At 39.0% G+C, this 23,996-nt stretch overlaps 1 long non-coding RNA gene across 1 annotated transcript; it reads right to left on the bottom strand.

The window, feature by feature from the left end:
- Nucleotides 1–405: 405 nt before the first annotated feature.
- On the bottom strand, nucleotides 406–23,341 carry LOC129212430 (uncharacterized). Its single transcript, XR_008579165.1, has 3 exons — nucleotides 23,303–23,341; nucleotides 2,679–2,708; nucleotides 406–533 (listed from the first exon to the last, which is right to left on the bottom strand). It is a non-coding gene; the product is annotated as an uncharacterized LOC129212430 (long non-coding RNA).
- Nucleotides 23,342–23,996: the final 655 nt, after the last annotated feature.

Raw genomic sequence — 23,996 nt, 5'->3', positions numbered from 1 at the left:
GTGACACCTCTCCTGAAACACTAGAATTCAATGGTATAATGAAATTCATAGTAGAACATGCCAATGCTCATTTGAGACCTGTTTATCATATTCTCTTCAGTTAAATAAAAAAGATAATTTAGGAAATGTTTTAGGTGAAATTATAGATTAGTGTTGTACTTATTCATGCTTAAAATTGAGTTCTATTTCAGCTGTGGTGGCCAATAAGCCTGATATTCTAGGGTCTTTTTTCCACGTTAGTTCTTAAGGTTCATTGTGTATCAGTAAGTGATCCTTTTTCTGCATTTTAGCAACTAATCTCTGATCAAAGGAATATAAAAACCTAAACATCAAAGATGCTTCTTATGGGTTTACAAATCTGTTTTCTTCTGCATCACAGAATACGGGTGCTAGTTTTGAGGATACTGCATTTTATCTTGGGGAGGGGGGGAAGTCTTCAGTCACTTAAACAATATCAAATCTACTGGTAATTTTCATCCTTATATATTATATTAGCTTCTCCATTTCTTCCACAGAGCCATCTGGACGATAGGCTGCAATAAAGAGTGCATTGAATATAATTATAGTAATTCAGACAAAAAAGTGTTATTTCACCAAAAATTAACATTGTTAAAAATTCTAGTATGACTTTCAATTACTGAAAAAAAGCAGCAGAATTGACTAGACTAAAAGCATATCAAAACAAGTGCAGCAGAGAGATCTATAAAAAGAAGAAAACCAACAAAGAAGTCAGACATTGATGGTTGAATGCTGGTCATCTCCCCTGTTACTGGCAGCAAATGAACATGTTGATGTCCATGTTGTAGTAAAATTTTGCAGCTTTATTTTTAACTTAGTGTGCAGTGCTTTTATATTCATTACTGCTGCTTTGTTTGGGAACTTTACCATTATGGGAAAATCTGACCATACACAAATACTGGTACATTTCTCAAAACTGTAGGCATGGAGGAGGATGGCAATAGTGCATGACTGTGTGCATGCAGTTCGGGCTGGGGGCGGGAAGCAGTGGGATCCTCAAGACTGATGTTGTCCTATTAATGAAAAAGCTAAGTGTTTGTCAGGAGAAAACAGCCTGCCTAAATCTTAGGGGTAGTTGTGTGGTATATAGATGCTGTCTTTATTATTAGAATCTCCAACAGATCTCAATAGTGTTTTCAGTCAGCTGTGCTTTCTTGAAGATGTTCAGGGACAATCCCCTAAAATCCTATGCTTTCTGCCAAACTTACTGTGTTGTGATGCTTACTAGCGTGCTTTGCCACGGCAGTGCATCTCTGAAGGCATATATGATCAAAAATCTACCATCCATGTAACAAAAATACATATAAAACCATTGAGGAAGAACACTTATTTCACAGGTCAGGTGAGATCTCAAAGTCTGTAAGACTCTCTGATCTCATCTCCCTTCCTTTTTACGAAGCTCAAGTGTGGTCTATGGACTACTTTCTTTGACTTTTCTGCTCTTTTTGAATTCTTTCCTTGCTCATTTTTGACTGGACATAATCCAGCATGTTCTCTTCTGCTCTGCTTCTGTTACTGACTATTGCTGGTCCTTTTTATCATTATTCTTCCTCTCTCACCCAGTCCATGGTGAAATTTCCATTTCTTTTCCTTATCTCCTGCAAGAGACTCTAGTGTTGTGGTTATTGGGGTTTTAATTTATTCTGAATTTGCTAATTTCGTCTTTTGGGTTCAATTCCCCCCCCCCCAATACTATGTGACAGATGCCTTTACATAGGCATAGGAAAGTGGAATTTACTCCTGGTGAAGTAGTTTGGTGTCTGTGCATTTCCAGCTTGTAAGTGGTGATACATTTGTATTGCTTCCACATGCAGTAGTAAACTCCATTCAGGAGAACAGTGGCTTAAACCAAAATTGTGAGAGGTTATCACTTCATACTCGCGGAAGAATAAATAATAAAGAAGGTAGCCATGATCAATACCCGGAAAGAGGATCCGGAGCCAAAACATCCTGAGCAGGAACCTGACAGACTGCAATCTGCTTGTATGAAGCATTGATAAAGAGGCTGTATAGTGTGTTTCTGAATGAAACCATAGGTTGACCCAGCCGTGCCAGGTACACATTTTTAGGAGGTCTGTGGAGTCCCCATAATTATCCAATGTAATAGCACAGAATTCTGTATGAAGCAGCTACATGTCTCTTCTGATTGTTATTGTCCTTGAAAGTGGTGTTAAAACCCCCATTGATCTGTATGGGAACTCAGCTGGACTACCTCTAAATGCTTTTGAAAGTCCTACTGGTTTTCCCTACATTTTGATTTATCCAGTCTATTCTAAAGGGCAATGTCAATCTCTAATGGATGCCATCGGTATTTTCAAATGATGCACCTTTTAAAATGTGGAAACAGGTTTGAGAATAATTCCTGGTAAAGTAAATGTTGAGTGTTAGCTTTTTGTTGTTGCTGTGCAGAAAAATACAGTTTTGCTTGGGGTCGATAAAGAGATTGAAAAGTGTGGTTAATAATAAAAGCTGAAGTGGGAGTTACTTTAATAATGGGATGTCATGTGTAAGCCTATAAAATAAATAGTAATTATCACATTTGAGAAACTACTCTGTTAGAATTTGTATTGCTCTTGACAGCTTCATCTGTACATCAAGCCTTACTGAATTACACACTTTCTTGTTCTTAATGAGCAAACAAATGAAACTGAAATTCTTACCCTGATAGAAGGTGTTGATTTCAACAAAACCTAAACAAAAATAGATAAAAGAGAGCCAGTATAGCAGACTGCAGGATTATTTCTTGCTAATGCATTTTGCTGTTACAAAAAAGGTGGAAAACATAACCATAGTTTTATTATGTTTTTCTTCCACCTTCTATGTGGCACATGTAACAGGTAGATTTTACATATTATGTAGCCCAAATCAGGGAAGTTTTATGAGCAGTAGTGAATTCAGAATAAAACTCCATAGTTTTTGCAAAGAAATGGTGATGATGTCTCATGTTCATAAATCCATAAACTTTAGTATATCAAATTTGGAGGAGATGGTGAGCATTCATGGTGATCCTATTCTTTTTCTATATATACACAAACCCCCCATTTAAGGAAAATTGCAGCAATATTTGTCCTTTGAGGACACTTTTTAATGTAGCTTAGTATATTATTAAAACTATACAGTTTTTGAATACTGATTTACAGCAAATATATCCAAGAAAATAATCTACAACTGTTTGCCATGTTTTGTTATAATTTTTATTTAAATAACTGTGGGGTTTTGTTCAGCATTTATAATTAATTTACATGTTCTTTGCATTCTTTAGGGAGATTGGAAGTACAACAGTTTCTAACAACATAAAACTTTTATCAAAAAGAACTTTGCCAGTACCTAACTCATAAGAACACATTCCAAAGTGTATTTACTTTAGTATACTTGGTTATAAAGATAAAACTAACTTCAATAGCTACTTAAAGATATGTAACTTATCTTCTACACATCAGTTCCAAATTTAGTCTTCTGAGCCTTAGATAGTCAGAGTTGGAGTTGGTGTGTGTTAAGTAGTAAGAAAAACAAAGGAAGTAAGGAGCAGAAAGTAAGTTGCTAGAATCTCATTATCTGTCCCTTGAAAGAGTTTTGTTGTGTTTTTTCTTCTGTTCTCTTACATGGGGCAATAAGTTCCTGTAATCAGAACTAGTCTGTGAAATCGAGGCGTTGTGTGTAAAGAGGATGTAGGGCACATGCTATATGCATGGATTAGCAAATGCAAATCACTGTCAGGTGTGATTGAGGAAATACATTTTCAGTAAAAGTTATTTCAGTGTGCTGACTTCATTCACAGTGATGTTAATGGCAAAGCTATTGATTTTGACATTAGCAGGATTACAGACTTTACAGTTTTACCTAATTTAGGCTTGTGTTCGTAGGCAAGCTCTGATGCCAAGTAAAAAAAGGGAGACAGACCTGTCCAACACAGCAAGTAAGGTGCTCATTCCTCAAAACGGGAGTAGCACGAAACACCAGAAGCAGCGCTGATTGAGCTGTTCTAACTCTGCACAGTGCTTCAGTCTGAGGGAACCCTCTTTGCTCGGCAATAAAGCAGGGACCCCTGGGTGACAACTGGGGGTTCAGCAAGGCCCATCCCCAGCTTGCAGCTGTGCACTGCGTTTTGCAGATTCCCCCCCACGAGGGGGCAGGGTGATCTCAATTTCCTGAGTGGTCAGAATAACTGGTAAAGTGGAAGCAGCACAGTTTTATTCCAAAATCTGTTTGTCATCCTGCTTCAGCACAAATTTAAGGTAACTTAATCACAGCAACACCCTAGCAATCCCGAGGTTGGTACTGCCTGCAACTGTTGCTAAAATGCTACCTGTTACCCTCTAGGTGCAAGTGCGTTTGAGCTTGTGACAAGGCCTGGAGTCGCGTTGGCAGCACTTAGGTAATAGCAGTATTGCAAAAGACTGTTTGCAATTCCCTGGCAATCTCATTGCAGCCCGAGGCTTTGCTGCAGCAGAGATCCTTTTTGGATAAGGACGATGTTTGAGCTAAACTTCTAATGCAAACCTGGGAAGTGAGAGGCATTTTATTTAAGCAGCCAGGGCATAAGTGCCAGTAGGTCAGGCTGCAGCACCTCAGCTATTTGGTTTTCACTATGGTACTGGCTGTCTGCCCCCAGTGCGAGAGCATGAGGTACAGTCAGATAGTCATACACCCGGGAACATGGCAGTGCACGTTGATCACGCTGAGGATGGACGGGATCAGGGCCAAGCAGCGCAGATGGCAGGAGGGTCTGTAAATCCCAGTTACATATTGCTGGTGCAGTATTTGAGCAATAGGTCTCTATAGAGAAGAGCTGTATCTGAAATCTACGATCCACTAGATAGAAGCTAGGGAATTTATGTTCAATTGTGCTTTGCTATGCAGCGAGCAATCAGGTAACTGTCTGTCTGCAGTGCTTGAGCACTAAGGCAAGTGACTTGTTTGGTTTTCCTGTTGGCCCTGCTGCAGCTGTCCTGCACTGGAACGTGGTCTGCAGTTTCCTAGGTGCGTTTCACACAGTGAAGAGTTTTAACCTGTTTGATGGTGCCTTTATAAAGCATTCTTTTTGTTGTTATGGAGGTCGCCTTTGTGATGATGATGCAAAAGAAAAGCACAGTAAAGCTAGTGCAGGTTACACACAAGGAATAAATAGCTGTAGGAGATTGATGCACTGTGGAACCCTGGAAGGAGCAATAATGGAGGATCAAAAAAATTTCCTAAATGTACTGAGTTAATGGAGTTTTTTGTGCTTCGTGTCATCCCCCCGCTCCTATTCCAAGCTTTTTAATGTTAGAGAGCTAAATATAAAAGCAGAAATGAGAAGAAAATAAAGGGGACAACTTGGTTGTGTTTTTAAAAGGATAAAAAGAGACAACAGAATGAATGCTAGGCTACTATTCCTAGTACCATATATGCTGTTCTGTCTTGTGTCTAAGTTCAACTATATTAGCTTTAGAAAATCTTCATAAATGCAGAATTCTCACCTAGTGGTGGCAAAGGAGGAGCCTGTAACTTGTGTTCATTTTGTGCTGGTTCATTTTTGTACATAAGTCTTTGCATTTTAGTCATGAAATAAAATCTCTGCAAAATGTTCTACAAAAATAGTTATGATAAATCAGTGGTGGCAGAAGACAGCGTGACACTAAACCCTAATAATTAGGACTATCCTGGCTAGTCTACACCATGTTATGCAGTCACACCTGTGCTCTGACAATGCATTCTTTTTATATGTTGGCTTCTGTTCTGGCTCCAGTCTAGAGCCAAGTGGATCATAAAATGGGGAAACTCTGGTATTAGCAATAGCAAATATTGCACTAAAGGTTAGCATAGGCTTACACTTGAGCTATGCAGGTGCAGATAGCATGGATGCTGCTGAATTTACATGCAAAGACGTACATGTGCTATAAAAAGCAAATACACACCCCTGCCTGAAAGTACGGATTTGTTCTAACAGAGATAAACTGTCATCCTTAATGTACCGAATGTTCAATGGATGATCTTCCTACAAACCTCCAAAAAAACCAAACCAAAAAAGAACAGATTTTGCTTCTCCCATGTTATGTTTATGTTCAGTGTCTCAGAACAGCTGCTTTCTCTGCAGAGATCCACCTTCTGATAGACACAGTGAGAGACACTTGCTTTCCAAATGTTTTTTTCATCTGTTCCCAAATAATGAAAACAACTTTCTATACCATTTGCATTTATTTTCAGTTAATGTAGTGACTACTCTTTGCTTCGCTCTCTATAAAAGCAAGGATCATCCCATATGTGGTGGTGCTACAGTTCTGCAGTAAATTTTACCAGAACTCAGAAATACATAGGAGTTAGTTTACATTTGAAGTAGAGGTGCTAGATTTTGTGTTTAAAAATTAACATTCATAGATGTAAGTCTTATTTACCAATATCCTGCTGTGATGAGAATAACATTAATATACTACATAGCTTCAACTAAGCTAGATTTCCATTTTGTAATTATATTTTTTCCACCTGAAGTTTTCTGTCCCTCACTGAGAAAATGCTTTGTATTATACAATGGAGTTTAAAAAGCCACAAAGTGATCTGGATTTGTGGTGCATAATTTCTAGTCATTTTTATGAATATTAATGTTTAATCATGTTCCTGATTTCCATAAATGACCCACATAACATACCAAACTTCTTCCACATTTTAAACGGCCCTAGGTTTTGATGAACAAAATTGATAGGTATGCGATGAACAAAAGAATACTGATGACAATATAAGCCTTGTTGAAAAGTTATGAACTTGTCAGATGGTCTGCCAAAAATGGATTATTTTCTAAAAGTTTGAAATATGGCTGAGATGCATGCTAGCCATTATTCAAAGCCTTTAATTTATAACACTGATGCTGTTAGGCAACTGATAATCATAGGGTTTAATTTCCTACAGAATTGGGCATAAGTGTAGAATGCTTTATATAATTTAATATGCAAAAAACCTCTCAGATCAGAGAATAGAATTTATATCGTTGTCTAATCTGACATAGATTGATATTAATACATTACATAAAATTGGAATTTTCCTAGACAAGTGGTATTTTGTTGAATCCTTGATGTTCACATTTTCAGAAATCTCTAGATGCAACTTTATGTCCATCTTTAGTAATATACAAACTGTAGTATTTTGTTTAGTTAAACATTATCCTGTAATTCTCTTGTGAATGCATAATACTGTTTTTATTCACTCTGGATTGTTGAGATCTCTCTGGTGGGTTGTGCATAAATTATAGACTTGTTGATTGTATTGTCTTTTTCTGCCAGTTAATAGTAAAACATAGTACATATTATGAATGGGGCAGTTATCTAATACAGATAATCGTTTAGCTAAACGTATTTTTTATATAGCTTTTTAGGTTCTGTTTGTACTTTTTCCTTTTGTAAGGGATAATAATAAAGTACAAGTTAATAAAAACTCACCTGCAAAAAAAATTTTAGATGTCTTCCATCATAATCTCATCCCAACAAAGCTGGTTTCATCATAAAAAGCTTTCCAGCACCAGGCAATCTTGCAAAACCATACAGTGTTCGATGGGACTCACTGAACCACAGCAAGCATCTGATTTCCTAGCTGTCGGCTGAGTAATCTCCCTTTGATCTGCTGTGTTCTGCAGACAGCTAGCCATGAGGCAGCTTGGATCTGAGGTCAGGGATCTTGTTCAGTGTTAGATTATTGTGGAGATGAAATACTAATGAAATCATGAAGTCACTGGCACAGGACCAATTAACATCATAAAAAGCCAACTGGCGAAGGGTCCTTCCTGGCCGAAGGAAGACCTGTGGTCCCCAGGGCATGACTCTACAGGCCATCAGGAGTACCTGAGCAGCTGAAACTGCTCTTTTTTGGGACTTAACAATATGTTAATTTTACTCAGCTACATATAGGGATCTAGAAACAATGAGGTTTCCAAAGATTTTTTTTAGGTTTTTGTGAAAAATATTTTCTGCAAAATATTTTAAGCTTGACTCTGCCTTACCTCAAAGCAGCTTGCTCTCTGCAGGAGAGAAAACTTGCTATTTCCTTCCTGAGTGTTTTTTTTATTAAACACTCTCTTTTAACAACATGGAAAACATGCTTAACAAAACGTGTCAAGTGTAATAGTTCCATGGCCTTTAATTTATATTACTTGAGAATCTGACCCAGTATTCTAGCAAGTAAAACTTTGTTCTATTTAATATTTTACCTGATTGGACTAACAGTATACAAGGATCTGACTGACTTCATGGTGTAGAAAAGAACAAGTTATGTCTATTGGTAAGTAAAAGCTAATGTTTTGCATTTTAACAGGGAAGGAAATGAACAATGGCAGTAAAAACACATCTGCCAGAGCAGAGCCTAGTGGCAAAAGTTACCTCTTGTTAGTGCGATGACAGTATCCAGATGTCACACAGTTAGGGGCATTTGCTAAAACCTTTTTGAAGTAGGAACACCTGTGACCGTCAAAAGTGATAAATATTAGATAATAAAATGCATTATTGGTAGGTGTACTGTGTAGCCAACATAGTCACTGATAGAGCAATCAAATTCCTTGCACTTTGCTTCAAAACACTTGTTTCTCTCTGTTTATTCCTATTTATATAGTATTTTTCCCTTGGCTGAATCTTTGAGGGCCTCTTAATTTACTTTCTTTTTGCAGATATTTTTATATAAAATGTACGCTATTGTGTAGTTTCCCATTTACTTTCCTGTTTTTCTTATTTTTAGACTGATATTCTGCAGGTCTGAAGTGTAATTGTCTGGAATTTTATTTGGTTAACCCCTGGGAATTGAGGGTGCATCTTCCTGTGCCGTTGCACATTTGCTTGGTGTCTGCCGGGTGTTGCCTATTATGAGTATGGAAACCATATGCAATGAGCACATTGCCGTGAGCTACGTTTAAGCATAAACATTTGAAATACCATTCTGTGGTCTTTGCTTTCCTCAGTTTCAGTGAACCTCAAGTAGGGTTTTAGGCTTCTGAGGAAACAGAACCTACAGCATGCTTGAGTTCTTTATTGATTTGAACTCAGAATATTGCCTCATCTAAAGGAAAAAACCACCCCAGAATGCAAACTTACTTGTTTTGCAATGAATCATAAAAGCTTGACCACTTGTTATCCCTCCTTCTGGGGAGTTGACTGGTGCCATTCCTAGCTTGAATATGGCTTGCTTCCTTTGCACAGCTTTGAAGCTACTGGCAACTTCTTCTGTTCCCAAAAGCAATGAAGAGAGTAGAAAAACTATCCTATTGCCATGGAGTAAGAATGTTGTCTTCTCTAACTGCTGCGTTCAAGCATGTCTGTGCATTTTCAGTTCCAAATGGATATTAAGATACCCTGGAGTATCTGTGTTTAAATGGCAACGGATGCAATTCTGCATTTCAGGGGGAAAAAATATGATTACATTTTTAGCTTTTGAATAAAAATGAAATTATGTAAGCCCTTGCTATATCAAAATCCACTGTTTCTATTTGATGCATCAATAGTGACCTCTGGGGTCGCTGTTCTGCTTCTCAAAGGGATTTTGTTTCTGTTCTTTTGGCTGGACTCCAGGTTTGGATGACAATTTCAAGGTTACAGTTTGTTTATTTTTATTTTTTTATCCAGAGACAGGGGAGATCAATCCTAAGCTATAGGGAGACTGAATCTCAAATGCCAGAGTGCCAAAGGCTTGACCCTCAGAAGTGCTGAGCACTGTGTGCTTGTAGGCTACCATGTGGCATTCAGCACCTTACAGGGTCAGGCTTACCATTGTGATCCTCTACTTTGCCCTGAGAACTGAATTAGCCTCTTTCATGCCAGAGGATTTTCTTCCAATTTATACTGATGCCATTGAACTTTCTAAGTAAAGTGAATAGTGGCATTCACTAATTTCTTTTCATTCTTGAAGATAACATTTGATGTTTACCAGTTGTTTTTTTTCTTTTTTCCTTAGATTGTTTTCTACTAGTCTCTTCTGCACTTGCAATCTCTGATCCTTTGTTTTGCATGTTAGCTCAGAAATATAAGAAACCAGGCTACCCGAATAACTCGTTCAGTCAGCAGCATACATTTTTAGGAACTAATCTTTAGTCTTTGATAGACTTGAGACAATGCTGAATAATGGAAGGCACTCCTTGTTTTGATGTTTTCAACAACAGCAAAGAAACATAAAGAGACTGTTGCAATTCTTTCAAAGTCACGTTAATCCTGAAGACGTTTTCTTACGGCCATTTACATGGAGGTCTCCTTCCACCCCCCTGATGCTCTGTGACCTTTAGCAGTACCAAGAGGAAGCTCTGTACTGGTGACAGTAGGGAGATGTCAGCAGACTGCAGAACCTGAGTGAATATATCCAAGCACAGCACTTCTCCAGGATGACTGAAATCCTATTTTTGGAGAAGATAACATCATAACCTTTTAATTTTCCTTTCTGTTTTTTTCTTGGTGACAGATTGATAAGCCTAGAGAGTGAAGTTGTCTATTCATAGAACAGGTTCAGCGTGGGCAGCAGCACCGATTGTTTCCCATGTTGCCCTGCTGGTGTTTCTCAAACCTGACGTCAAAAGGCTGCTCCTGAGACTGAGGGGTTCAGCCAGCAGTCCAGAGTCCTTTTCGTCTCCAAGACTCCTGGGATGACTGATGCTCAATGCTAGCACAAAAGCGGTTCTGCAGAGTAAACAGCTCTCTACTAGAAATTGCATTGATCACTGACTGGCCGAGTTGTTTGTAGCTTTCAGTCCCTAACAACCATCTGATTTCCTACCCAAGCCAAATTTTTTCTTCTGTCTCCAACCTTTTGTGCTTTTAACCACTGCTCATGCTTCAGATGGCATAATTAAAATCTTGTAGCAGAACATGAGTCTTCTCTTATGCAAAATTTTTTTACCGTAGTAGTAATACTTAAGAAAATGTGGAATCATTTTGCACGCTGTTTATCTAATGTATATTTACTATAGACAGCAGTTTATAAAACAGGTTAAGAAAAAGATGTGCTACAAATTAATCTTTTAACTTTATCATTTTACCTTTTGATAAACAATTCCCCCTTCCTAAATCCTTTTTTCAGTGCTGATGTTGGTATAATCTCCACTTGTTGTATGTGAAAGATAGCACTTTCTGATAATGAAGATATTAGTCATACAATTACCAGAACTGGTGCTTCTGAGTATTTAAAAAAGAATTTGGGGGCCCTTGCAGCAAGTATGCAAGGAACGTGCACAAAGAGGATGATTCTGCTGTCCCTGCTCTTGCTTGCGTGGATTCTCATCTACTGAGTCTGAGAATGAATAGCAATAAAGGATATCCAGAACCAAGATAGGATAATATCTAATAATTTCCTGCATGGACAAAGAAAGTTTAGAGTGACTTTAGAGGGTATTACTATCTCAACTTTAATGATATGATACTTTATATTAATTTAAAATCCTCAACTTCAAAATATCCTTGTGGCCTCCGCTCTCAGCCCACACAATCCTGCTAAGACAAAGTACCTTTCTAGGCTAGAAAGAGCCATCAGTCAGCAGCGCACAATACATATCAAAGACATCGCAGTTCCAAAGGTATCATTAATACCAATACAGAATAGAGTGCACTGCAGCTTTTAATACCTCATCTGAAAGAAAACCACACAGTAAATCGCACTTTGTCTAGTTGAGGAGGAGGAAGGGAAGCATGCACTCTAAGATTTCTCAAGGATGAGCACAATTTATATCTGTTCAGATGGTGTTACTTGAGTTTATATTTGCTTATGGATCACTCCAGTTATTCCTTTAGGAAATAAAGCATTATACTGTCAGTCTTCAAAAATATGTATTGTTAACATTAGCTTTACTTTGCATTAAACGTTTAAATTATATATGAGACAACTCAGGGTAAGGGTGTGCAGTGAACTGTGGTGTGGAGACTAAAAGTCTGTCTGAAGGCACTTTAACAGAGAGCTTTGTGTGAAAACCATACACCCGTCCAAACATGTCTGGGCTGAAATATAAAGCAAATGATAAATCCTGTCTTACTCCCAGTGACAGCAGTCAGTCACTTTTCAGAAGAGATCTTACAATGTACTGAGCATTTGTAAACCTCTGGTATAAGCAGTCTATATAAGCATGTGTGCGCATTACCCCTATATGTGCACACCTGTCTATCAGTGATGAGGCTAGCGCTCAGGGCACGCTGCTGCAAATTGTCCTCTTACACTGAAGTAGTGAGAGGAAAAGGCAAAATTACCATGGGAAAGCATCTTTGGCTCAGTGGTTCCAGCATTCCTGTCTCTGGCGGTATCTTTGCATTTTCTTTGTCAACTTAATCAACAGAGAAGGGAGATGTGGCAGTGGACCCTTTTAGACTATACGTGCTGCTGTGTATCACTGAAACACGCACCCAGGTGAAATTTTAGTGGTGACATGGCTGATAAGTGATTGCTTAAAATTCCCTGGCAACTGCTTAACTGTGCTGGTTTGTACATGTGCCGAGGAAGACTGCTTTACCTTACGTTTCAAAGGTGATCCATTTGACCCACAGTATATATGTTATTCCTTATTGCTTTTTATTTGTAAGCATGGTGTCATTTTTCACTCTTCTGAACCTCTGCAGTTAGAAACATGCTTTATTTGTGGAAACTTCAAGGCAAAGTAAAGCGTAATGCTAGTGGAAGCTCACTTGTTTTTCCTGCTGCCTCTTGAACCTTAGGTAAATAAAATGGTAGGATATGACACTGCTGGAAAACTGGTTTTTTGGGGGGATTTGTTTTGGTAACTATTCCAAATAATGTCATACCTTATTTGCAGGGGATTGTTTATTGGGCAGATACTGAAGTGAAAGCTCAGAGCTTATTTGCTTTGTAGCATTGTTTTACTTGTGCACTGAAAAGAATACTGTAACAATGTGACTGGCAGCTATACATAATGGAAGATGTGTTTATCCCAGATTATATTTGCAGCATCACGCATGTTAATTTGAAGACTGTATCTCCAGTGCACTCTTAGCTGCCAAACGTAAATAAGTTACCCAGTTTTAGATGAGTTGTCCAATGTGTAAACAAGCAAACCAGACTTAGTTCAATCTTTTTGATAACTCTCAAGAATACTCTTTTACTAAGATTTGATTCATGATTCTTTAATATTCTGCACAGTATTTGCACTGCAGTATGGTAATACTCCTGCCAGTAACCCTATGCATCTGTCTACCAGCAAATAACATTTCTGTGATTACAGTATGGGTGGTGACGGATAGATGAGTGGGAAATGGTGAGGGATAGTGGGAAACCAATCATAGCAACAAAACACACAATCTACAGAAGACAAGTCAAAAGAATATTACAAAAATAAACAAGAATTTGCAGGGATTAAATCAGAAAAAGTATTACTGTGGTAAACAGAAAGAATGGCTTAACTGGAAAAAGCAACAATAGCTAAACAGATAGGGCCTCATATTTATGTGCTTGTAAGTGAAGAGAATTTCCACTAAAGCATCATTAAATTGTAGCCTCTGATAAATCCGAAATGCTGATGAGTTAGATTTGATTTGTTAGTGCTTGCCATTTGATTTTAATCAGTGTTTTTGCAAGTGCATGTAATGCAGTTTTTCAGTGGAAAGCTGAGAGACGCAAGCTACCTGAGTCTGTGGTTTATATGTATAGTAAGGCAGAAAGAACAACTGAAATATACTGAAGAGACATAAATGTTACTTGGAAGTGCCATAATTATAGGGAGACATTTAAAGGCTTGGAGGTATGCCAGAGAAAGGAATTTCTTTCTGATAGGACTATAACCTTGTTGTGGGCTGAGAACTGGTGACTGGCATTTGGTTTGATTCAGAAGCTTTTGCTGTAACTCTTCCTTGGATTTTCTTTTTTAGAATAATAGTAAAAGTCTAGAGAGAACAGGCTGAGATTAATGTAAGGAAGAAAATTTGTGACATTGACACAGGGATGATGGGGTGGGTCGTATTCCTTGCAAAGCTTGTTCCCTCCAATCCTTTGCAAGCAAACTGACCCTTTCTCTTGCTTGCAAGGTGCTGACTTGCCTGATAGTTTCCAACTGTTGCTTTTACACCTTGTGTTGGGTTTGCGTGGCAGGGTTTTGGTGGCGGGGGGGCTACAGGGGTGGCTTCTGTGAGAAGCTGCTAGAAGCTCCCCCTGTGTCTGACAGAGCCAATGCCAGCCGGCTCTAAGACGGGCCCGCCGCTGGCCAAGGCCAAGCCAACCAGCGCCTCTGTGATAACATATTTAAGAAGTAGAAAAACACTTAGAGAGAGCGAGCTTTTGCAGCCGGAGAGAGGAGTGAGAAGATGTCAGAAACTCTGCAGACACCAAGGTCAGTGAAGAAGGAGGGGGAGGAGGAGCTCCAGGCGCCGGAGCAGAGATCCCCCTGCAGCCCGTGGAGAAGGCCATGGTGAAGCAGGCTGTCCCCCTGCAGCCCATGGAGGAAGGATGAGGGGGTGTAGAGATTCCACCTGCAGCCCGTGGAGGACCCCATGCCGGAGCAGGTGGAGGCACCTGAAGGAGGCTGTGGCCCATGGGAAGACCATGCTGGAGCAAGTTCCAGGCCGGACCGGTGGACCCGTGAAGAGGGGAGCCCACGCCAGGGCAGGTTTGCTGGCAGGACTTGTGACCCCGTGGGGGACCCACGCTGGAGCAGTTTGCTCCTGAAGGTCTGCACCCCGTGAGAGGGACTCCATGCTGGAGCAGGGGAATGATGAGAGGAGTCCTACCCCTGAGGATGAAGAAGCGGCAGAAACACCATGAGATGAACTGACCGTAACCCCCACTCCCTGTCCCCCTGTGCCGCTGAGGGGGGGGAAGGTTGTAGCCGGGAGTGAAGTTGAGCCCGGGAAGATGGGAGGGGTGGGGGGAGGTGTTTTAAGAGTTGATTTTATTTTCTCATTCCTCTACTCTGTTTTGCCTAGTAATAAATTAGATGAATTCCCTCTCTAAGTTTGGTCTGTTTTGCTTGTGATGATAATTAGTGAGTGATCTCTCCCTGTCCTTATCTCGACCCACAAGCATTTCGTTATGCCTTTTCTCCCCTGTTTAGTGAATGAGGGGAGTGAGAGAGCGGCTCTGGTGGGCACCTGGCCTCCAGCCAGGGTCAACCCACCACAACCTGTATTCTGTCAGTGATAGCAAGGGAGGACTCATCAATGCAGGCAGGAAGCTGATCTTTGAACACACTGTCCTCTCTACCCGTTTTAATAGAGTTAGATGTTAAATGGAATGCTAGAAATATGGATGGCGATAAGCTTTATTTGTGCTAGCTCAACTTAGTTCATTAGCACAGATAGACCCAAGCTAGTCCTAGAAAAAGAGAATAATTGAAGAAAAATGCTTAGCAAAGATGCAGCCCCTCGCCAGCCCACCCAGACAGGGAGTTGAGGCTTGTGGCAGTACAGATTGTTCTGTCCTGAAAGCTGACCTTGAGTTGAAGAGGTAGCATATGGCTTCCTTCTCGCTTTTTCTGTAATTGCATGGCTATCAAAAAAAAAAAAACCCCACCTCTGCTGGGTTTTTGTTCATATCTTAAAGGCATTTTACTAAAGTAATAGATAAAAAAGAAATATGTTAAATAAAAACATTTATTAGAGGACATAATTTTAAATATTTAATGATATAATTAAGTCTTATTAATGTAATGGTCTTTATTCTTCAACTTAAAAATTCACAAGGTTAATTTCCCTTTCATCTTTATTATGCAATGTTTGCCACAATTATTTGTTATATATTCTTATAAATATTTGATGAATATTAGAGATTTTAATTTAAATAAAAATATGGGTCATCTTTTACCCATAGCGTTACTCCAGTATTAGGCTGGAATTAGTGAAATCAGCACAGTAGTGAATCAGGCCCTACTATTCCTTCTGTTATGCCACAATTAGCTTATTTGACTCAAGTAATTCACGGAGAACGCTGCCTTTACTACTGTTCCTTTACTTCAAAGGGCTTGCAAAGAAGCTGAGGATCAACAAACAACAGAACTATTCGCCACATCATTTTCGTGTTGTTTCCTGTGGGGGCCATTACTTTCAGCAACTCAGTCTCAGATAGTTATTCACTTGATTTTACTACTATTTAACAATAAACACCACCTATCAAAGTTCTTAAATGAATGTAGTATACATATTTCAGGAGGTATTTACTTGATTCACTAAATTACTGGCATTAAAACTACTTCTTTTCAGTAAAATGATTCTTCTTCTATGTACTCTGCTTTTCTAGCTACTTACTGAAGAAGTACTTCAGCACTAAGTCCTGGGGATTTAAATGATTGATATTCTCCTTCATTAGTGATATTTGTTACATATGCACCAGAAATTTTTTCTTTTTTTTTAAATCAGGCTGCCAAACTACTATGTCAGCAGTTGCTGGGAAAAAAAAAACCCACTTTATGGGCAATATGTTTACTTACCTATGTAAATAAAGAAACAAAACACAAATCTCTGGAGAAAAGTACTTTGAAATAAGCATATACTCCTAATCTGTTGCTGTGGTCAGAATGGAAAAACAAATACAATTTGGACTAGCAGCAAAGCTTCACCTTGTGTTGCTATTAGATTTGGGATATGGGCTATGCAAAACTACCTTTCTGGGAGTTTCTTCAGGTGGTACATGCTGAAACCTGAGGCTTGTGCTATGTTTTCCTTTTGCTTCTATTAGTGACCACAGCTACCTTTTAGTATGTTTACCTGCTACTACTGTCACCTTCACATGCACCTAAGATACGCTATTTCTACTCTAGTTAAGGAAGGCACCTTCATGAAAAGCTGGTCTAAATTTAAGACATTTCTCATTCAGAACAGAGGTAACAATGCTGTCAATTTTAACTTATCCATTTTATAGCAAGGAGATACCCTTGCCAGTGAATGGCTTTTTTCTTTCATTATGTTATACTAGTATTCATAGCAGGTATATTTTGCTTCTGCTGTAATAGCAGTTCGCCCATATCACTGCACCGTAATGATGAGGGCTGAATGCAGTCTGGATAACTTTACTCAAATCTGATGATAATGAATGCAGTTTATTTTCCCAGATCACCACCAAGACCTATCTAGCCCCTACTAACATGTACATTAGGTCTCTACTTGCTGTAAAGTGTAAGAGTGTCTCTTCTGGTGTTCTGTCCGGCATAAATCTAGTTGTTGCCTGGGTGCAGCGTGGCTACTAAAATAGATGAAAATAGGCTGTTAGGTGCTAGAAAACTGTCTATTGATGTACTGTGATGTTTAGCTTTCCCTTCTGTTACCCTCAATGTATGCTAAAAATGTTAGAAAACGATGTTCTCCACAGAATGCATGAGGAATAGTTAAGGTACAAAAGCTAACATTCCAGAGAGACATATGCCAAGCAGGGAAGAGTCTAAGCTAGCAAACAGGAAACAATCCCGTTGGCTTCCTTCAGCACCTCACTTGGAAACCACAGCCCAAGCTCAGATACAGCAATGATGACTCTTTCCACTTACAGGAAGTACTACTGATTTTACAACTCATAAAAGATTAAATTCTCTCACCTTGTAGTATCCCTGCATCCCTAGTATATGCAAGCATGCCATCTCTCCTAGGATCTACCTATCCTTCTTACCTCAGCTTTCAGTTAGAAGTCCATTAAAAATCTGTTTTAATTGGAGTATGCTTAAGCTTGTGATTATCATGGAATTTTATGGTAAATCCTGCTTGAAAGTGAATGCTTGGCTATGAAGTCAGACCACAATGAAATGTGGAATGGGAAAAATTCTTCAATGGTTCCCCCCAAATTAACTCATTCGTGCAGTGGAGAAATTCAGGTGGGTAACTCAAGGGTTAAGCCTACTTTTGTAATACAGGGGAGCCCCTTAAAAATATGATTAAATAAGTTAAGTACCTCTTGCAGGTACATTCATTGATATTTTTCATTCTTTCTTGGAGCTGCACCTGGTGATTTTACCTCTCCAGACTATTTTCTCCCAATATCCTCTCTCTTTCCCATCCTCCCTTTCCTCTTTGTGTTGTGAGGCAGCCACCTTCTGTCCTGTTGATGTGGCAGTTAAACAGCTCTAACTGCTTGGCTGTACGCATTGCCTCCTGCACTCAAAAAGCAGCATTGTACAGAACTTCCTATTGCTGACCAACATGATGCAACTTGTCCAGCCAAGTAATGTCAAAATTTTGACCAACCACATCAGCATAATGGAAGGACAGATTAATCCTGCTCTTAAAGACAGATGAGAAGACACAGAACTTGTTACATGTGTGCCTCGGTGATTATTTATATTCATGTAGAATTACTTATTTTCTAAACTAGTGACAAAAAGTACATTCCTTGTGTCTTTATTCAGTCACTTGCTAATAAACAATGGCACGTAGGTGTCTATATAAGAGTACTTCCATTTTTCACAAATTAGTGTGTATTTTTAGAGTGTATTTGTGTTTACCTAGAATAGCTAAAAATAACTTTCAAAGCTAGGACTATCAGTGGTGTCCAGCACTTTAAAAAAATATATTTAAAAAAAAAGCAAACCACAATCAAACAACAAAACTCTAGAAACATAATTAGGGATTTTGTTGTTAAATCTTGTTCTAGGGTCTTGTTTTCCTGATGAATATGTTAATTTTCTTTTGCAGATAGAGAAGACTGTTCTTTTGATTCTAATAACACTGAAAACTGTTTGTATCTCAACAACATTTGCGCAATGTCCAGAATTATTGGGCTTTATTTAACTACTACCTCTGAGAATAAAAAATTGACAGCAAAGGGGGTGACTTGCTTTTACATAGAAGAGAATTCATTTATATCCACACAATTAAAGCAGTGAACAATGAATTTCTCTTTTGTATGAGAAGGAAAGCAGTGTTACACATTAGTTTGGGATTTAGAAGAGTGGCTGTTAAGAAAAAGAAAAAAATTATTTTAACCTGCTTAGTTACTGCACACTAGAGGGCACTTGAAGTAGAGCAAAAAATATTTGTACAGCTACTGAAGCCAACCCAGTTACCTATATTCACAAGGCATATTGAAAACGAAAAGCAAAAGATTAACTTTACAATTTGTATCCAGAACATTAATGTACAAAAATAGGTTGATTGCCTTGCTTGTTATAATTTTCTTTTGTCTTTATCTTAGTGTTTGATGTACAAAACAAATATTTGTTTTTCTAATAGTCAACCTGACAGCAACTAATCAAAATTGCAAACAGTACCCAAGGAATAATAAAACTTGATAATGTGTTATTATTTTTATGCGTTGTATAATATCATTGGTGCATATGGTACACAAATTAGTAGTTGGGGGTTTTATATTTTAAAATCTTTAGACAGTGAAGGGGGCTCAGAACTAGTTACATTTTATTTTACTAAATGGAATAATTTTTGGATGGGAAGAGGGCCCAAAAACCCCCAGTGCTGCTGTTAGGTTAAACCTTTGTTTCTATTTGACAGTCCATGGGCTGGAAATGGAATTTGCATAGTTATAAGAATGTGTTTGTCCAATCAAGGCAAAAGTAACTTAGTCAAAATTAGTGTATTTATTTTCATGTATTGAGTAACAAGAGAATGGACTTTGATTAGATGTCTCTCACAGGAGGCCAGACTGGAAAGCAAGTATTTTTAGGTGATTGAGAATAATTTTTGTCAATTATGGATGCTGCTGCTTTATGGTCTGTTCTTCCTTCAGTGGGGTTTTTCAAGTTTTCTATTCCAGTGTTGGATATTGAATTTTAACTGGTTTTGATCTCTATAGAGACCTGGCATTCCTTTGCAAATTTCTCACTTAAGTTTCTGAGTGTTTCTAGCTTTCCCTGTTAAAATGAAACCACGAATTTCTGTCAGTACAAAAGAAGAAACCTACCCCAAACCATATACCTTTATTTCGTGGGCCATTTGTATAATTTCTTTTGTTTTCATCTATAGTATCAGCTTTAAGCATTATATAATAGAACTTTTTTGAGTTACAGCTGTCTTCAGTGACTTCCCAAACACAGGGGAATCATTATTTTTCATGATAACCAACTTGTGATAACTGTATACAAGCAGGTTTTAAAGGTTTGCAAGACAGTGGTAAGAACCTATGTTCTGAAGATAATTATGTCTCTGTACTGGCAGAGTGAACTGATGAAAGCACGTATTTTATTCAGAAATCTTCTGGACTTACCTTGTTTCTTCTTAGTTTATGGAATGTGAATTCTAGCTTTCAAAACAAATTAAATTTAGAAGTAATCCCTCACATAACTTGACTGAAAGGTACAAACTAGGTAGAGCTTTTGGATATTGCCTGAGAAAACAGCATTGAATTCATTTAAAGCTTTAATAATGATAGGATACACCACTATTCTGTAAACCTGCTTTTGTAACTCAGATCAGTTATCAATTTTGTATTATTAATATTGCTTTGAAGTGGCATGCTAGTGGTAATCCCTGTAAGCAAAAGTTGCTTGCAGTAAAATAACTTCAGTAATTCACACTGGACTCATTAACCTCAGGTAATTTTGGATCAGGTGCTATATTGTATATTGAAAACTGAAATCAGCTACTGATACTTTAAGGTAAATATCTCATTAGTAAGTGATCCGATGGAATAAAATCTGAATATGAGGAATTAAAACAGTGGTTTCTTTTCCAGGCATGCTTCCCTTCACTCTCCTCCCCACCCCTTTCAAGTTCCTGACTTTTGCATTGTTATTTAAATAGGATGACGCTGAACATCTACATCAGCAGCAGTCCTTGTAAGGCTGTGTTGTGATTGAGTTGCTCCTTAAGAGCTCATTTCAAGTCACTTCTATTGAATATTTTTAAGCAGTAAGGTCGAAATTCTGTCTTCAGAAAACAGTTTATTGCACTGCTTTGCAATGTTGAGGAACAAAGAATTATATGATAATCAACAACTGTTTTCACAACAACATAAAAGGGTGAAAAGATCCTTGTATTCCATTATGCCACAAATTTTTAGATGGTACACAGATATTTCCTGTCTGTATATGAATGAGAAATCACATTAGGGTTTTAATCCTTCTTATTCATAAAAGCAAAGTAATACGGAAAAAAATCTCCAGGTTCTTTTTCAAGCAGAGGTTAATTTTTCCCCTTATCAGTCACAAACAAAAAAGGAGCCAACACCCCCCCCCCCCAACCAAATATACCCCAAAAAGAAAAACAACCACACACAAAAACAACATACATGCATACCACCACCACCCCCAACCCAATGCATTTTTTTCTGGTACAAAGATTTAATATTAAAAACTGAATTCCAATTTGATCCACAATGCATTCATTGACATGCATTTTGCAGATGATTTTTTTCTTCACTATAGTTATTAAACTAAAAATCTTGATCCCATTTCAGTTGGAGTCAGAGCTGGTTTTTGCTTAAAAAAAATGAAATGACCATTTAGGAGATAGAAGTATCTTTCTTATATATTATGAGGAAACAATTTTTGGCCAGCATACTCATCAGTGCTATGTGATAGTGTGTGTATATATATTGCTATGATAAATATCATTAAATCATTTAGTTTGGATAGGATGGAGAAAGTTGTAAATGTTCCTTTGCTATTCCAAGATTATTTTAAAATTATTAATCCATACACTTCCTGTCAAGACTTACTCCATCTGAAAGGCTTTACAGCAGGGGAATTCATGGATGACATGATCCATTTTAATAAGACACTTATCACCCTCTCCTACAACAACTTGAGGATGAAAGAGCATAGCATTTGGCCCAGTAATTTCCAACTGCAAGCAAGGTCACATAGAACAAATGGCAAAAGTTAAAGGTTGAAATCAAAACAAAACCTAAACTTTTAAGCTGTACTTGAAAGTACAACCTCTACCATTAGCTTTCTTCCCTCACACAACTGTACTGCCTGTTTAAAGCACAGACACAAGGGATCTAACCCATTCTTATTAGTGAGAATTTTTATTCGTGGTGGCTTTCCTCATGTATTTTTAGTAGAAATGAGGTGTGCACCTACTGTTACTGAAACCTTAAAAAAAGTTTTAAAAAAACCTGTCATTAATTACCAGGAGAAAAGACAGGCTAAACAGCCTTATGTTTCCTTGTGACAGCATCTATATTCTCACTCTGTTGTTCAGTTGGTGGAAGGACAGGGGAGAAAAATACTCTTTGCCTCAGTGGAACCCCAGGTAAAGGGAAGCCACACTTCTGATGTTATCTATTGCACTGCAGTGTTTTGTATTTCCCTCAAGGCTCTCTGCCTGCTTCAAGTAAGTATTGTGTATTTTATATCTATCCTTCTCCAAGAAATCATCCCAGGCTCATAGTTGGAAAGTAAATGCTTTGGCTGAGGGAAGCAAAGAAATAGTAGATGCTTCTTCATTGCCCTTGAAAAAATGTCGAATTCTAGGTACATTTTGCTACATTCTAATGAATTTAAGACTTTTCAGAATGAATGCTTGTGCAAGAAGAAATGCACCTGTTATCTGCAGTAAATTGCATTTAGTTAAAATAAAGTGAAGCACGTAAAAGTTCCAAATGCAGGTCTCCCCCTTTCTCTCTTTCACGGTCTTGCATGCATGTACAAATAGTATCAGCATGAAAAATAAGATTAACAATCATGAAACTAAATTAAATGGTATTCCTACTATATAGACGAATACTAGGGTCCATTTTCTGTAATCCTAGATAGATCTTCAACAATGTAGTCATTTTTTGTTTAAGGTTAAAAGGTTTTCAGTTTCTATGAGTGAGTTTAAGATGACCAGCCATTTAAAAATAAAGTTGAGCAACAAACCAGCTTTAATAATACAGAAGCATACTGAATGCTCATCTTAAACACAACATAATACTGGTCAAGGAAAGTTGGGAAAGAGTATGGAACTGAGTGCACTTAAGCTTCCACAACAGTACTAGTTAGGTGTTGAATCAATCCTCCATTTTAAGAGTCATCGTCTGTACCTGACCATGTTTGTTCCTTGTGCTCCTAGCACAGTACTGACCCCTTCTCTAGTGGTAAACATTAAACCTGGGGAAAAAATATAGGTGGTGGTACTATTTAGAGCTATGATGTCTGTAATTATTAAATATAAGACACTTAATCTTCTAATAGATAATACATGCAGCATGAAAAGGAAGAAAACACTCAATTGCTAAAGAAGATGGGCAAAGGGGTTGCTTGGACTTTTCACGGCGCGCTGGCCGTGGTATTCCTCAGCCCTCCTCAGGGGCTCTCAGTGCTGAGCCCTCAGGAGGGATGAGCAACCTTCAGCTCCTTAAAGTCAAAGGCAGCTGAGGATACTCGATGCTTAGGGTCCTTTAGCCTCTTTCCAGCACTTCACAAGCTGGGGCTGTGCGGAGTACCAGTACTGTCACTCACAAAGAGGATTTAGAAACTGGGCGATGGTCAACAACTTACTGTATTGTGGTTGCCCTTCAGCCATCTCTTGCTGTGTCGAGGTCTTGGCTCTGTTCTGCGTTTAGGCTGTTTCAGACTCCTGCTTATAATTTGATTACCACCCTTGGCTTTAAAACAGTACAGGAGAAAATTTAAATGCCTGCAGTTCTTTGGGATTGTTTGGAAAAGGTTTTTTAAAGGGTAGTTTCCCTGTCCCCGGAGCGTCCGACTGTTTCTCCCGCAGCGTCTGTCACGGAGATGAGGAACTGCCTCCTGCCCTTCCCGCCTGCTCCTTACCCCTCCGCAGCCCTCTCCGGGGTCCTGCCTCCTCCCGTGGGCCCCAATCGCCACCCGCTGTGCCTGCTGCCCGTCTCCCGGCGGCCCCGGCCTCCCGTTCGTGGCGGGCATCGCCTCAGAGGACGGGGAGCTCCTTGTCGCCCGCCGTCTCTCGCGCCCCCTGCCCCTGCAGCGCTTTACCGCCGCTCTTCCTCCCTCCCGCCGCCCATCTCCCGGCGCTCTGGGCACGTCCCAGCCCTGCCGTGCTGCTCCGCCATCCCGGCCCTGGCGGGCGCCTCCCCGGTGGCCCCGCGGCTCAGTGCCTAGCCTCCCCCCCACACCTCCCTCAGCAGGGACCGCCTCGGCGCCTGCCCCCGCGCCCTTCTCGCCCGGCCTGAGGGAAATGCCCCGGCTCGGAGTTGGCGGTGCGGGCGCCTGC

This window comes from Grus americana, chromosome 13 (genome assembly GCF_028858705.1).
Source record: "Grus americana isolate bGruAme1 chromosome 13, bGruAme1.mat, whole genome shotgun sequence".
Taxonomy (NCBI): domain Eukaryota; kingdom Metazoa; phylum Chordata; class Aves; order Gruiformes; family Gruidae; genus Grus; species Grus americana.
This window is presented reverse-complemented; position numbering and strand designations above follow the sequence as displayed.